The following is a 15,108-nucleotide window of genomic DNA, read 5'->3' on the forward strand; positions in this document are numbered from 1 at the left end:
AATGTAGCTGCTAGGAGAGTGCCAAGTTCCTGTGCTCACATCTGTCTCCCTAACAGCCTGGGGTGTTATGCCAGAGCCGGAAATGACCCTGAGAGCTTAATAGAAGCAGACAATAGTGATGCCTTCCTCTAAGGAAGCCCATTCTCATGCAATAAGACCCACACTAAAAGAATAGTATCAAAAATGATACATTTTGCTTTGGGAAATAATTCCACTACATGTTTATTTTAAAATTCACCACGGGGTCCCCCTAGTGTATTGGAAATACAATTTTATTTGCAGAATTTAATTAAAAATCTGTAATTCTAGAGCCAAGATGAATTGCTGAGATAAACTTCTTCACTTTATGTATGAGGGGAAATGAGTCCCAGAAAGAAGGGACTAGCCCTTGTGTAATATAGCCAGATGTGACAAACTAAGAAATAAATTTCTTGCTATTTCTCTTTTTGGTGGTGGTGGTGTTGTTATCACAAAGAGATTGAGCCAAAGTCCTAGAGTTTGGGGATGGGAAGGAATCATACCTATCAGCTAATAATAAAAGCAACAATAATAGCTTCCACTGGGCACTCGCCATTGCCAGATACTGTGTGCTGGGTGCTGGAGAGACAGCAGGGAACAATTCAGACTCAATGTCTTCTCTTATGGAATGTACAGTCTGTCTTTATATTACGGAAACACACCCAGCCTGATGGATGATTTGCCTGAGGTCACTCAGCCTATTGTCAAGGGACATCAGAACTAGCATCCAGGTTTCCAAATGTCCAGTCCTGAGATTTTTGCAGTATACTATGTTGTCTCCTAGGAGTCTAGGATGTACTTACTGAGTTAAAGAAGAAACATAGGTGTCTCCTACCTCCTTCCCAATTCTATTAGGAATTAAGGGACCCAGCATTATTAGACCCACTTCATTGGGCCCAAACATTTTGCCATGAGGACACTGGTTAAGTGAATATTGTTGCCGTTCAAATATCAGCTCCTAGGTCACTATCTCAGACACAAATGATCCCTAACAATGCAGTAGACATCCTCACTGACCACCCCAGACAGATAGCTTCCTACCTGCACTTCCAGTCACCTATCAGCACACATTACATTGCTTTATTCTTTTCTTAATACATTTCACTATAGATATTGACATATATGTTGACCTATTTATATACTTACTTTGTATTATGGAAATGCCTATAAGCAGAACTCTATGTACCTTGTTTAATATTATAACTTAGCAGCTAAACAATGCCTGGCTTATAGTGGGTGTTCTGTAAATATGTACAGGTACAGGGTAAATGAGTAAATCATGGTTCTTTACTTCAGCCATTGGATTTATGCTGGCTGCTGTGACAGAGCCACCCATTACCTAGCACTCTATCCTTTAGCAGCATCCCCTAGTTGAGAGCCAGTGTCAAACCCAGAAGTGGAAAGAGTTTGCTGGGAATATTCTTAACATAAATGTTCACTGCCTGTCAACCTTCCTGCTGCATCCAGCAACCTGTTTCCATGTCAGTATGGTTGTAGAGTTTTGTTTGTCTGTTTAAGACTACATCTATAGAACTGAGAAGCATTACAGTGATTTCCATATTAGCCAGTTTCTTACCCCACTCTTGCCAGTTTACATGAAGTGACAATGTTTATTGTGTAGGATAGGTACATTATGACTCCGAAATCATTTCTTGGATGTCACCCACTCTGCTTTGTTTCTGCTTGTTGCTCCAGCAGAATGATTCTCTCAGGAGAAAAACTAGGATTTTTAATAAAAACACAACACTGTAAAAACTGTTTTAAGGGAAAGTCATTTTTTATGAGCTCTGTTAACTGCCAAACTGCTGAATACATTCCATTTCTTTTTCAATGCTTTGTCCCTTCCTGGTGTAACTGCTGTGTGGGGAGCCTGTTGTATGTCTCTGTGGATCCCGCTGCCTCAGCATAGACCTTGTGGCTAGGTGATGCTTAATTTATGTTGGCAGAACATGAGAAAATAAACATGTCTCCCTATTTACACCTGGTAAAAGATGGAAGTTGCCCATATTTGCTGTCCTCACCTACTCTTTTCAACTTGGACTTAGCAAAGAAATCTATTCATTGTACTAGCATCATGGAAATTACTGTTTTATCAAAATTTACTTTTTGTATCCCATTCATTCACGAGATTTTTTAAAACCTATCTACTATATGCAAAGTAAAAATTTAAACCTTTCAGTGATATGAAATCATGCTTTATATCAATGGTTTTCAATAGAAGCAGTCCCACCCCTGGAGTAATATTTTGGAAAATTGTGGGGACATTTTTTATTGTTATAGTGATTTGAGAGAGTAATATCAACATTTATTAGACAAGGGTCAGGGATGCCAGGTACTTTGAAAAGTGTAGTATAATCTTGCCCAGTAAAAAACTGTTAGTGTTCCACATAATTTTCTAATGTTCCACTCATTATTCATATATGTGAGAAAGAAACCTGTTTATATGTATGTAACATTCAATTCCATTTTGCATATGTAAAAATTCATTTATTTTCAAGGTTTTAATACACACTAAATGTTCCAGGAACACAATTTTCATGTAAATCAAAGGTTGTTTGTAATTTAAAAGAATAACTCTACTAAAAGTTGTTTACCATTTAAAAAAATTACATGATGGAAGGTGACATCATTCATGGAATTTAAGAATGATACCTGTGTCAGTCTGCATGTATTACATTCTTGGAGATTCTTTGTGTCATTGCAAGTATCTGACTCCTGCATAGAGTCTCATAGTGTGCTTACATACTAGCAATCTCATACTAAAATATGTATCATGTTAACATTTACTTTTCTTTTAATTAGTCTTTTCCTCACACTTAAAACAACACAATTGATTTTTTTTTTTGAAACTGTGAGTATAGGCAGATTATGTTATCCATGATTTTCATTTCAGAATAGGAAAGTTGTGTTACAAAATACTTATTATAAGAAGGGCATGTTGAGTGCTATTGGTTGAGACTAAAAACCTTACAGAAACTTCTTATATATCCCAGATCCTCTACTAATAGTTGGAGGTATAAGGATGAACAACACAAAAGTCTGTCTTCATTATGTTTGGAGTCTAGTGGTGAAGATAGACAGGAGGTTATAATTGCTCCAGTGAAGATCACTTGATTCCATATGTGGTGTCAGGAAGGAAGATGCAGGTGCAATGGGAACAGATTATAGAGGAGCCTAATTTTGTTTGTAAAGTTGGTGGTTTCTTTAAGGAAATGGTGGTTTCAGCTGAGTCTTAAAAGATACAAGATATCTTGAAGAATACAGTTGGGATAGAGCTTTCCAGGCTGATAGGACAACATGTGTGAAGGCCCTGAGGTATTCAAGAAGCAGACAGAAAGCCAGTGTGACTCAAACATAAAGAGTCAATGAGGGAAAGTGTGGTGTGAGATGAAAGAGCACATGTGTTACGTTAACCAGAGGCCTTGAAGTTGTTTTGAAGACTGGAACAACTGGAAACCTCTGGAAGATTTGGAAGATAATGACCTTTTCAGCTTTGTGTTTTAGAACAATCACTCTGAATGTAGAGTGGAGAATCAATCAGAGGTAGGCAAGAGGGGATGACAAATTAATAGACTCAGAATATTCCACATGACAGATAGCAGTGTCTTGAAAATGGTTTTGGAGCATGGTGGAAAGAAACAGTTGGCTTTGAAACCCATTTGGGAGATAAAGTCAATGGAACTTGTGACTGATTAGATATGAAAGTGGGGAGAGGTAGTTGTCAAAAATGTTTCCTGGATTTGGTTGTGAGCCACTGAATGGGCTGCGGATCAATGAAATGGCAAACAGCGAGTGTGCCAGTTTGGCAGAGCTACACGGTGGCCACATTTACCTTCACAGCAGCACTTCAGATGAGAAAGAATGAGGTTCGGGGAAATTAAATGACTCTCCTTAATTTCACCATTTAGGGTAATACCGATCAGGTGGGAAGTTCGGACTTTCTGATTACAAAGTCCCAAGTTCTTTTTCTATAACAAATTGGTTGCAATATGTTTCCTGTCTTCCAGAAAGTTATAATCACTAATGATTTTGAGACAGAGGTACCAAAGACATGTCTACAGATGACCAACAAGCTAGACCTCAGATAACAAGTTTGTGAGACGCCGTCACTCAATACCATGAGACCTCACAAGGCAAGGGAACACGGCTGCCTAGAATGATCAGGGAGGGCTTCACCAGGAAGCTGGCTCAGGAGACGTGTGATGAAGGATGGGCAAAATTTTAATAAGTGATAAGGCAATCTACATAGCCAGTGGTCTCATGTGGAAAAAAGGACACCAGTGGGAAGCAATGGCTCGAGTATAGATGAAAGCTATTTGCCGCATATGAGTCCCTAGAACTTGGTTGGTGCTCAATAAATGTTTGTTGAACAGATACTGAGTTCAGAGCTATTTACAACTATCAGAAAACATCTTTTTTAAAAGTATAGATTAGTCTCTTGGAATGACTTCAACAAATATGCTTTCAAGAAACAAGAATTCCAAGCTAGCTGTGGTGGCTCATGCCTGTATTCCCAGCACTTTGGGAGGCCAAGCTGGGAGCATTGCTTGAGGCCAGGAGTTCAAGACCAGCCTGGGCAACATGGTGAGACACCATCTCTAAAAAGAAAAAGTTAAATTAATTAAAAAGAAGGAAAAAAACCCACAAATATTCCCTAACTCACCCATTGTTTTTTTCAGATTCTTTGTTCTTTATCAAAGCATCACTACTGACCTGTCCCCTCCCTGAACCCATTGATGTTCCAGCCACCTGCTCCCTGTTGGATTGTTTTCCTGTTCCTTTTGAATGCACTTCTGAAGTAACCCAGCTCTATTTTATAGTTTAAATATTTGTTTCTGTATCTGTTTTACAATCCTAGCCATTCTTTCCCCCTAGTTTATGTTCAGTGACTCATTTAAAATTTTGCCTAATTGGATAAATGAACATTTATGCTTCTGAGAAAATGGTGTAGGATGGTGAGTGCATTTGCTCACTAGAGAATTTTGATCTATACAGATCCATTTTTCTAAATCTAGTGACAATAACATCTGAAGCTGCCCCTTTTTTCAGCTCTTTGTACAATTTCAACCACTACCATTTTGTGTCTTGGAGGACACTAATTACCTAAAAGGATCAGAAAAAGGAGTGGGGTGTCTAGTTAATTTGATATTCTAGTTATCTTAGGAGAAATCCAAATATAATTTTGTTTTCTAAAAAAATGTTTAAACTTTTTAAAAATAAAATCTTGAGGTGTGCTTTCTACTTTAACAATAGTATACAGCTACCTAATTGAATCTTAGAAACTCAGATAATTGAGCAGTTCCCAGGAACCTGAGTTATCCTTTTGAATGTCAATGCACCTTGCCCAGGGAGATGACCTTAGTATGTATTTGCCCTAGGACCTAGCTTGGAGATGTCTTCCATCATCAGTTAGCAATGTTTCTCACGAAATCCCCAATGTCTGCCTTATTTTTTGCCACCTATGAGAGAAAAATCTTCCCACAACTTGAAATTTCCATAGTCTGCTTTTTAATTTTCATATTCATAATTGCATTCCTGTTTTAAGGAGTTAATATTGGAGTTACTAAATATCAGTCCCTGGACTCTGTCATTCTTATCCTAAATACCATAGTGGAAAAGTGGATATTCTTACTATCTACCTTCTTCCCAGTCTAAAGATGGTGCCAGTCCAAATTGGCATCTGTTGTTCTTGTTACAAATATAGACATTCATGTATGTATACTGCCTACAAAATTGTCTTCCAACAAAAAGGCAACTTGGAAGCATTTAATGTGAAGTCTGGCAATGTCAGCATAGCTGGTAGCAAAAGCAATAGTTTCACCACTGTTCTTCAGCTAAGATAATGGAGCAGAAGAATCTAGACAGCTATAGTCAAATCTAAGCCCTACCATGAACTAGGTGTGCGACCTTGGGCGAATCACCTTGATTCTCTTTGAGTCACTTCCCAAGTCTATAAAATAAGGAGGTTGGATTAGATCACTTTTAAGGCCTTTGCTTGCTAGCAGATTCTAAATCTGAACTGCCTTATCCCTAATTTGGGGAACAATTTCTCATTGCCTCTTTCATTTCAGCACCATCGTCTAAGGCACCCTATATAAAGACTGATAGTATTTTGTTGTTGTTATTTTTTTCATGCTTTAGCGCTATTAAGTGGGGTGACTCACAGGGCTGGGTTCCAGCTAGGGGTTCAAAAGCTATTCATTTCTAAGTGGGGGAGCTCTGAGACTGTGAGGGAGGAAGAAAAACAAGGAGCACTAGTTTGCCACTCCCATCTGGTTGCCTCCTCTCCTGATTCCCATGAAACGCGCAACAGGCAAAAATAAGATCCTCTGAGCAAAAAGACCCCCATCTCCAAGGTTCCAGACCTTCCTGAGAAATAAGGACCTTTACCCCCAGGGAGTAAAGTGGCACAGTAAAAAAGGGCTCTTTGGAGAAATATTTAAGTGGTATTTGTCTTGTTGTTTGCTATTGGGTACACATTACAAATCCTCTTTTACTTGCACTCTACTAATGAATTTGTGCCATATTTACCCTGCAGGAGTCACTTTGCAATGACTGTCTCCTAATGTTTACTAATAATAGTTTTTCTGATTATAATAATAATACATATTTAATGTGGAAAAACAAGAAAATTTAAAACAAATTTTAAAACAAATTTTAAAAAAATATCCACAATGTCACCAGCAAGCATTTTGGTGTATTTTATTACAGTTTTTTTCCATATGCATAATTGTAACCCAGACATTGGCTATTTCTTCTTACTCATTTTGAGCCTGAAATAGGCTCACAAAAGCTTTCTGTGTTTGTCAGAACTCTTCTAAGTAACAGAAAACTCACCTCAAACTGGTGTAGCAGAAAACGAAATTTATTGGATCATAGAAAATTTCAGTGTAATAACCTAAATATCCATCCATGGGAGAAGGAATAAATACACTATAGTATATCCATGCAAAGAAATATTGCAAAGCAGAGAAAATGAGTGAATTAAAATTATACATTGGAATATAAACAATTATACAAATATAACATTGAATGAAATAAAGCAAATTGCAAAATAATGCATATACTCTAACACCATTGTACATATAACTGTTTAAGGATACATACAAATGTAGCTCCCAAATACATATATATCTTTAAAAAAGAAAAGAAAAGAAAAAGGGAGATTGCAAGAAATAAACCTCAATTTGAAAAGGCAGGGACATGATTGTGATTAGTAAGAAGTGAAAAGAATGCTTTAACCATGTTGGTGATATTTTATATCTTAGTTGGGTGGTGAGGCACATCTAGGCTTTGTTATACTCATTCTATGTATTTTTTAAAATCTGAATTTTTTTAGCAAAAATCGGACAGCAACACTCGCTGTTCAGCAATATTCTATCTTCTGCAGCCTCCGCTGCTGATATCCAGGCAAACAGGGTCTGGAGTGGACCTCAAGCAAACTCCAACGGACCTACAGCTGAGGGTCCTGACTGTTAGAAGGAAAACTAACAAACAGAAAGGACACACATACCAAAACCCCATCAGTATGACACCATCATCAAAGACCAAAGGCAGATAAAACCACAAAGATGGGGAAAAAGCAGTGCAGAAAAGCTGGAAATTCAAAAAATCAGAGCATATCTCCCCCTCCAAAGGAACACAGCTCATCACCAGCAACAGACCAAAGCTGGATGGAGAATGACTTTGACGAGCTGAGAGAAGAAGGCTTCAGTCAGTCAAACTTCTCAGAGCTAAAGGAGGAACTACGTAACCAGCGCAAAGAAACTAAAAACTTTGAAAAAATAATGGATGAATGGATAACTAGAAAAATCAATGCAGAGAAGACCTTAAAAGAACTGATAGAGATGAAAACCATAACACAAGAAATACGTGACAAATGCACAAGCTTCAGTAACTGACTCGATCAACTGGAAGAAAGAGTATCAGTGATTGAAGATCAAATGAATGAAATGAAGCAAGAAGAGAAATGTGGAGGAAAAACAGTGAAAAGAAATGGACAAAGCCTCCAAGAAGTATGGGATTATGTGAGAAGACCAAATCTACGTCTGATTGGTGTGCCTGAAAGTGACGCGGAAAATGGAACCAAGTTGGAAAACACTCTACAGGATATCATCCAGGAGAACTTCCCCAACCTAGTAAGGCAGGCCAACATCCAAATTCAGGAAATACAAAGAACGCCACAAAGATACTCCTTCAGAAGAGCAACTGCAAGACACATCGTTTTCAGATTCACCAAAGTTGAAATGAAGGAAAAAATGTTAAGGGCAGCCAGAGAGAAAAGTCGGGTGACACACAAAAAAGGTCGGTTTACATTAGACTAACAGCAGATCTCTTGGCAGAAACTCTCCAAGCCGGAAGAGAGTGGGGACCAATATTCAACATTCTTAACGAAAAGAATTTTCAACCCAGAATTTCATATACAGCCAGACTAAGTTTCATAAGTGAAGGAGAAATAAAATCCTTTACATACAAGCAAACGCTTAGAGATTTTGTCACCACCATGCCTGCCCTACAAGAGATCCTGAAGGAAGCACTAAACATGGAAAGGAACAACAGGTACCAGTCATTGCAAAAACATGCCAAAATGTAAAGTCCATCGATGCTAGGAAGAAACTGCATCAACTAGTGAGCAAAATAACCAGCTAATATCATAATGACAGTATCAAGTTCACACATAACAATATTAACCCTAAATGTAAATGGGCTAAATGTTCCAATTAAAAGACACAGACTGGCAACTTGGATAAAGAGTCAAGACCCATCAGTTTGCTGTATTCAGGAGACCCATCTCACATGCAGAGACACACATAGGCTCAAAATAAAGGGATGGAGGAAGACCTACCAAGCAAATGGAAAACATCAAAAAGCAGGGGTTGCAATCCTAGTCTCTGATAAAACAGACTTTAAACCATCAAAGATCAAAAGAGACAAAGAAGGCCACTACATAATGGTAAAGGAATCAATTCATCAGGAAGAGCTAACTATCCTAAATATATATGCACCCAATACAGGAGCACCTAGATTCATAGAGCAAGTCCTTAGAGACTTACAAAGAGACTTAGACTCCCATACAATAATAATGGGAGACTTTAACACCCCACTGTCAACATTAGACAGATCAACGAGACAGAAAGTTAACAAGGATCTCCAGGAATTGAACTCAATTCTGTACCAAGCAGACCTAATAGACATCTACAGAACTCCCCACCCCAAATCAACAGAATATACATTCTTCTCAGCACCACATTGTACTTATTCCAAAATTGAACACATAGTTGGAAGTAAAGCACTCCTCAGCAAATTTAAAAGAATAGAAATTATAACAAACTGTCTCTCAGACCACAGTGCAATGAAACTAGAACTCAGGACTAAGAAACTCAATCAAAACCGCTCAACTACATGGAAACTGAACAACCTGCTCCTGAATGACTACTGGGTACATAACAAAAAGAAGGCAGAAATAAAGATGTTCTTTGAAACCAATGAGAACAAAGATACAACATACTAGAATCTCTGGGACACATTTAAAGCAGTGTGTAGAGGGAAATTTATAGCACTAAATGCCCACGAGAGAGCAGGAAAGATCTAAAATCGACACCCTAACATCACAATTAAAAGAACTAGAAAAGCAAGAGCAAACACATTCAAAAGCTAGCAGAAGGCAAGAAATAACTAAGATCAGGGCAGAACTGAAGGAGATAGAGACACAAAAATCCCTCACCAAAATCAAAGAATCCAGGAGCTGGTTTTTTGAAAAGATCAACAAAATTGATAGACCGCTAGCAAGACTAATAAAGAAAAGAGAGAAGAATCAAAAAGACACAATAAAAAATGATAAAGGGGATATCACCACCGACCCCACAGAAATACAAACTACCATCAGAGAATACTATAAACACCTCTACGCAAACAAACTACAAAACCTAGAAGAAATGGATAATTTCCTGGACACTTACACTATCCCAAGACTAAACCAGGAAGAAGTTGAACCCCTGAATAGACCAAGAGCAGGCTCTGAAATTGAGGCAATAATTAATAGCCTACCAACCAAAAAAAGTCCAGGACCAGACAGATTCACAGCCGAATTCTACCAGAGGTACAAGGAGGAGTTGGTACCATTCCTTCTGAAACTATTCCAATCAATAGAAAAAGAGGGAATCCTCCCTAACTCATTTTATGAGGCCAACATCATCCTGATACCAAAGCCTGACAGAGATACAACAAAAAAGGAGAATTTTAGACCAATATCCCTGATGAACATCGATGCAAAAATCTTCAATAAAATACTGGCAAACTGAATCCAGCAGCACATCAAAAAGCTTATCCACCATGATCAAGTGGACTTCATCTCTGGGATGCAAGGCTGGTTCAACATACACAAATCAATAAACGTAATCCGGCATATAAACAGAATCTAAGACAAAAACCACATGATTATCTCAATAGATGCAGAAAAGGCCTTCGACAAAATTCAACAGCCCTTCATGCTAAAAACTCTCAATAAATTCGGTATTGATGGAACGTCTCTCAAAATAATAAGACGTATTTATGACAAACCCACAGTCAATATCATACTGAATGGGCAAAAACTGGAAGCATTCCCTTTGAAAACTGGCACAAGACAGGGATGCCCTCTCTCACCACTCCTATTCAACATAGTGTTGGAAGTTCTGGCTAGGGCAATCAGGTAAGAGAAAGAAATCAAGGGTATTCAATCAGGAAAAGATGAAGTCAAATTGTCCCTGTTTGCAGATGACACGATTGTATATTTAGAAAACCCCATTGTCTCAGTTCAAAATCTCCTTAAGCTGATAAGCAACTTCAGCAAAGTCTCAGAATACAAAATCAACGTGCAAAAATCACAAGCATTCTTATACACCAGTAACAGACAAACAGAGAGCCAAATCATGAATGAACTCCCATTCACAATTGCTTCAAAGAGAATAAAATACCTAGGAATCCAACTGACAAGGGATGTAAAGGACCTCTTCAAGGAGAACTACAAACCACTGCTCAGTGAAATAAAAGAGGACACAAACAAATGGAAGAACATACCATGCTCATGGATAGGAAGAATCAATATCGTGAAAATAGCCATACTGCCCAAGGTAATTTATAGATTCAATGCCATCCCCATTAAGCTACCAATGACTTTCTTCACAGAATTGGAAAAAACTGCTTTGAAGTTCATATGGAACCAAAAAAGAGCCCGCATTGCCAAGACAATCCTAAGTCAAAAGAACAAAGCTGGAGGCATCACGCTACCTGACTTCAAACTATACTACAAGGCTACAGTAACCCAAACAGCATAGTACTGGTACCAAAACAGAGATATAGACCAATGGAACAGAACAGAGCCCTCAGAAATAATACCACACATCTACAGCCATCTGATCTTTGACAAACCTGACAAAAATAAGAAATGGGGAAAGGATTCCCTATTTAATGAATGGTGCTGGGAAAATTGGCTAGCCATAAGTAGAAAGCTGAAACTGGATTCTTTCCTTACTCCTTATACGAAAATTAATTCAAGATGGATTAGAAACTTAAACGTTAGACCTAAAACCATAAAAACCCTAGAAGAAAACCTAGGTAATACCATTCAGGACATAGGCATGGGCAAGGACTTCACGTCTAAAACACCAAAAGCAACGGCAACAAAAGCCAAAATTGACAAATGGGATCTAATTAAACTAAAGAGCTTCTGCACAGCAAAAGAAACTACCATCAGAGTGAACAGACAACCTACAGAATGGGAGAAAATTTTTGCAATCTACTCATCTAACAAAGAGTTAATATCCAGAACCTATAAAGAACTCAATCAAATTTACAAGAAAAAAACGAACAACCCCATCAAAAAGTGGGCAAAGGATATGAACAGACACTTCTCAAAAGAAGACATTCATACAGCCAACAGACACATAAAAAAATGCTCATCATCACTCGCCATGAGAGAAATGCAAATCAAAACCACAATGAGATACCATCTCACACCAGTTAGAATGGCAATCATTAAAAAATCAGGAAACAACAGGTGCTGGAGAGGATGTGGAGAAATAGGAACACTTCTACACTGTTGGTGGGACTTTAAACTAGTTCCACCATTGTGGAAAACAGTGTAGCAATTCCTCAAGGATCTAGAACTAGAAATACCATTTGACCCAGCCATCCCATTACTGGGGATATACCCAAAGGATTGTAAGTCATGTTGCTATAAAGACACATGCACATGTATGTTTATTGTGGCACTATTCACAATAGCAAAGACTTGGAATCAGTCCAAATGTCCATCAGTGACAGACTGGATTAAAAAAATGTGGCACATATACACCATGGAATACTATGCAGCCATAAAAAAGGATGAGTTCGTGTCCTTTGTAGGGACATGGATGCATCTGGAAACCATCATTCTCAGCAAACTATCGCAAGAACAGAAAACCAAATACCGCATGTTCTCACTCATAGGTGGGAATTGAACAATGACATCACTTGGACACAGGAAGAGGAGCATCACACACCAGGTCCTATTGTGGGGAGGGAGTAGCGGGGAGGGATAGCATTAGGAGATATACCTAATGTAAATGATGAATTAATGGGTGCAGCACACCAACATGGCACATGTATATATATGTAACAAACCTGCACATTGTGCATATATACCCTAGAACTTAAAGTATAATTAAAAAAAGAAAAAGAAAAAAAAAGAAATTGGCTCATGCAATTATCAAGGCTGGCAAGGCCCCCCCAAAAAAATCTGAATTTTTTTATTATACTTTAAGTTTTAGGGTACATGTGCACAACGTGCAGGTTTGTTACATAGGTATATATGTGCCACGTTGGTTTGCTGCACACATCAGCTCGTCATTTACATTAGGTATTTCTCATAATCCTGTCTCTCCTCCAGCCCCCCACCCCCAACAGGCCCCAGTGTGTGATGTTCCCTGCCCTGTGTCCATGTGTTCTCATTGTTCAACTCCCACTTACAAGTGAGAACATGCGGTGTTTGGTTTTCTGTCCTTGCGATAGCTTGCTAAGAGTGATGGTTTCCAGCTTCATCCATGTCCCTGCGAAGGACATGAACTCATCCTTTTTTACGGCTGCATAGTATTTCATGGTGTATATGTGCCACATTTTCTTTATTCAGTCTATCACTGATGGACATTTGTGTTGGTTCCAAGTCTTTTCTATTGTGAATAGTGCCATAATAAATATATGTGTGCATGTGTCTTTATAGCAGCATGATTTATAATCCCTTGGGTATATACCCAGTATGGGATGGCTGGGTCAAATGGTATTTCTAGTTCTAGATCCTTGAGGAATTGCCACACTGTCTTCCACAAGGGTTGAACTAATTTAGACTCCCACCAACAGTGTAAAAGCATTCCTATTTCTCCACATCCTCTCCAGCATCTCTTGTTTCCTGACTTTTTAATGATCGCCATTCTAACTGGCATCAGATGGTATCTCATTGTGGTTTTGATTTGCATTTCTCATACTGCTCACTTCACCCTGCTTTATTTTCTTCATTGCACTTATCTCTGTCTTAATTAGTCGTAATCTTTCGGTTGTTGTTTACTATTTATTACTTGTATCACCCATGGAAACTACATGACCAGTGATGATGAGCATTTTTTCATGTGTCTGTTGGCTACATAAATGTCTTCTTTTGAGAAGTGTCTGTTCATATCCTTTGCCCACTTTTTGATGGGGTTGTTTGTTTTTTTCTTGCAAATTTGTTTAAGTTCTTTGTAGATTCTGGATATTAGCCCTTTGTCAGATTATTTCATAGTATATTTTTAAGAACCATTCTCTTCTCCTGCACATACACATAACATTCCAAAAAAGGTCCAGTGATAATGCCAGCATATAGTATGACTATATCCCTGTCTCAGTTCATCTCTTAGCTCCATCTTCCTTCAGGTTAACTTCATTCATAGGCAAGTTCTCTTCTTGTGGTGGCAAGAGGGGTAACAAAAAGCTTTAGGTTGATATCCTTATAATTCTGGTTGATAAACTCATACTTTCCCTTTAAAAATCCAGGGAAAAAGAGAGAGCGCACACCACTCTTTCAACAGTCTCAAGGAGAATGGCATGGTTCCATTTCATGAGATTCCATGCCCATCCTTGAATTGATCACCTTGAGGGAGAGACATGTGATGTTCTCTTTAGCCTGGTCTGAGTCATTGTACCCATCCCTGGATTTGGGGGTGAGGGGGTGGGTCAGTAACATCAAAACCATGTGGACTGGGAGGGAAGGATGGGAGTTTGCTCAGAAGAAAACCAAGGTGTTGTTAGCAGAAGATGAAATAGATTGTGGATGGGCATAAACAACAGATGTCCAATCTAATTAGTGAAAAACAGATAATCTACTGAAGATACCTTAAGGGACATGGAAGAGAGGATGTACAACAAAAAGCTTACAGCAAACAACCTGACAGTACCACTTAAACATTTTGCCAAGGTTCCCTTCTCACTATGCTGCCTCACCCAACCACCACCTTCCGGATGTCCTTTCTCTCTCTCCTATGTGACACGGTAGACTTCCTAACTGCCCTGTCTCACTTATGCAAAACAATGCTGTGCTACCCAAAGATGTGCATATTTTCTCTATCTTCTGCTCAGCAAATCCTACAATCAATAGAATGTACCTCTTTAGAAAGCAGAAGAGTTTAGGGATTATGGTTTATTACTTGAGTACACTCTTGGGGGTCTTACACCTATCCAAGCAACTTATCAAAGAACAGTTTCTAAATGTCTTCAGTACTTTAACCCAGAGAAATATTAATACCAGCTGGTAAGATTATAATTTTCCCTTATTGTCACCTATATGCTTATTTACAGAATAGAGATCATTTTATGGTTCTGTACTCTGCTTTTGCATTTTTCTCATCATTAATTATTCCACTAAAATTTCATTTTTGTAACAGATATCTACTATAACATGAATATATCACAATTTTTAAGGCAATCATCTATTGTTGGGCATTTAGGATGTTTCCATTTGTTCTCATAAGTAATGTTGACATTAACATATGTTCTTAATAGTTATGCTTTTCTCTGAGTGTTGCCTTAGGATCTATTCCATGA

This window comes from Theropithecus gelada, chromosome 14 (genome assembly GCF_003255815.1).
Source record: "Theropithecus gelada isolate Dixy chromosome 14, Tgel_1.0, whole genome shotgun sequence".
Classification (NCBI taxonomy): Eukaryota; Metazoa; Chordata; class Mammalia; order Primates; family Cercopithecidae; genus Theropithecus; species Theropithecus gelada.